We start from the raw sequence: 2,736 nt of genomic DNA on the forward strand, positions 1-2,736 counted from the left end.
TAATAGTTCAGTCTCTAGATAAAATAAAGCTAACTAATATAAGACTAGTCTGTTTTTGCTTTTCTTTTAAAAGCCATCTTAAATAAATAATTAGATAAAATTAAATAAAATGTAAATAAAGTAAATGTTTATAATTAAACTTGTCTGTTAAATTAAGACAATTTTAAATATTAAACTTATAAAGATAAAAAATTTAATCAAAACAAAACGAGCAAAAAATAATTCTTTCTGCTGCAGAGACTCTCCCTGGCTGTTAAAATTTCCCCCTCTGCTCCTCCCTTGCAGGAGAAGTTGATAAAAAATTTTCACCCCCTCCCTGAATTAGAAGATGAAAAATTAACCCCTGAGAAGTTAGAACAGACTGAGTGAGAGGCAGCTCAGTGTAATGTTAACAGACATCCCGTAGTAGCTCTGAGTCAGGAAAAGACATGCGTCCCTATTTCACTGGAGCTATTGCAATTGCAGATAATCCCCTGGCTACAACTCGTACTGGAAAAGCTATTAAAAATATTGTTGCTCATTGTTTAAAAGATCATGGACTAGGCCCAACCTTGTGTTGATATGGGGTCGAGGAGATGTTTGTGTTTTTTTTTTCCACAGGACAATGATGAAACTTGCTGGTTTCTAGAACACTTGGTAGGGTTTATGGACACCCAGAAAGACCAAGAGGATGTTGTGCCTATGGATCTGCCTAAAGATGGTGACACTCACTGAAGCAGAAATCTACTGGACAGGACTATTTCTGGAGAGAATCAGATGGTTCATATGATGGCTCCTCGACCATCTCAGAAAACATCTCTGTCAATGCCACACAACCCCAGTATCTTCCCCCTTGTGCCAAAAAGATTATCACCTAGACAATCAGACCTTATTATAAAAAAATACATACAGGTATAAAGATATATTTATGGTAAAAAATGTTAAAAAACCATTTCAATATTGAGAAAATTTTGTGTGATAAAATTTTTGTCCTAAAGTAAGATGACTGGATTATTTTCAAAATAAAAATAGTAAAGGGGGAAAATAATAAAGAAATAAAACATGTTACAAAAGGTTTGAGTTATGTTAAAGAGAGTCTGACAAAACATTGTAAAAAATTTTTAAATGTTCATAAAAAAGATGTACATATAACAGATAGTATCTAAAGTGGCCATAAAACAATGGGTATGCTTAAAACTTAAAATTTACATCTGAAAAAATGGGTTAAATGTGCATTCCTTTGTCCAATGTCACGCATTACATCAATAAATTTGTGTCACCACTAAAATCTATCATAAAAAACAACATAATACGAAAAAGGTTATAAAACAATTATAAACTGTCTGGCGTGGGGTCAATAAAACAATAGATATTTTTACACTCCATCAAGAGATCTTAGAGATAGAGAACTCACGTTCCTCTCCCTTTAATGCAGCACAGAAGGCAAATCAATTGCTGCAACAACTGTATGGTCTCCCACCACACTGGCCCTCTTGGCAGCAGTGATTAATGCCTGCTGGTATGGCAGCAGGTACTGATCTTGTGTTGCTTTGTTTACCCCCTGCCTTGTGCGAATACTCGGGCGCTCCTTTCTTGGAGTTTACTCCAAAATCCATTGGTTAAAACTTCAAGCCAAGGCATTAGAGGCAGAGGCTGGTAGTCAATGACAGGGAAGGTCCTTGAGATGTTTCTCATCCTAAGACAGGAGGTGCATACAAATATGCATTACCCGATGACGGGTAAGAAAAAATGTCACCAAGGACAACCTAAGACAGGCACAGCCTACTGCCCATCAGAAGTGGTGAAACATTTAATAAACAAAAAAGGGGGTCTATGTATAGAGCCAAACCAGAGATGTTAGGAATGTGCAGGACGTGACCACCAGAATAAGAGCCTGGTCTTCATCCGGACATGGCCTTGGGTGGCTATGAGCAAAATGTTTTGGTATTGTTTTAAACTAAATGTTCCAAAATATTGTTATAACGATAGTAATATTCTTTAAATTCTCAACCTAGTGCTTCTCTGCTTCTGTAACTTGCTTGACAATAGTAATGAAAATGATTCCTCATTATATACAACTCAAGGGGGGAATATTGGGTCAAGTTAGCTTAATCACCACCATGTTAGGGAATGCTGGGCTGAGTTAGCTTAATTGCTACACTGTTAAGTCTTCAAGGACGGAGCCACTTTGTTAGGGCCTCAAGGATGGAAACCAGGAGTCTGGGAACTCTCAGATAGGTAAAAAATGGGAGGGCCCAGCACCTTTGAGGCAAGGTCATCCAGACCCTTAGCTGAGAGCCCTTATCTAGACCTGAGCAGGTGGTGACAGCTGGACCCTCGCTTCTCATACCCCCTGTTTTGTATGTGTTACATTCTATAAAAAAAAATCCTGAACTATAAAAGATCCCTTTATCTTAGGCTCGGGGTCCTTGTTAAGGCCCCCTGCGATGGGCAGAAACTTGGACCCCAGCTAGGTAGAAAAAAAATAATAAAAGCCTCTTTTGCAGTTACATTGTTGTTGTCTTTTCTATGTCTCCATCAGTTAGACCGATCTCTAGACCCTTACAATGCAAAGACTAGATAGAACAATGTTTTGATGTCCACATGAAATATTTTCAAAATTGACTGTGCTCTCTGTCATAATGCTAGTTTTAATAATATAAAAATAAAAAAATTAATCTATATCACTCACACAATTTTCTCCAAACACAGTGTAGTAAAATTAAAAATCAACATTAAAAAAAAAAAACTAGATTA

The 2,736-nt window shown here is 36.9% G+C and overlaps 1 pseudogene; it reads left to right on the forward strand.

The window, feature by feature from the left end:
• Nucleotides 1-1,711: 1,711 nt before the first annotated feature.
• Nucleotides 1,712-2,736, forward strand: part of LOC102477769 (60S ribosomal protein L27 pseudogene) — a 94,121-nt pseudogene continuing 93,096 nt past the window's right edge.

Source organism: Tupaia chinensis, unplaced genomic scaffold (assembly GCF_000334495.1).
Source record: "Tupaia chinensis unplaced genomic scaffold, TupChi_1.0 Scaffold149552_1, whole genome shotgun sequence".
Taxonomy (NCBI): Eukaryota; Metazoa; Chordata; class Mammalia; order Scandentia; family Tupaiidae; genus Tupaia; species Tupaia belangeri.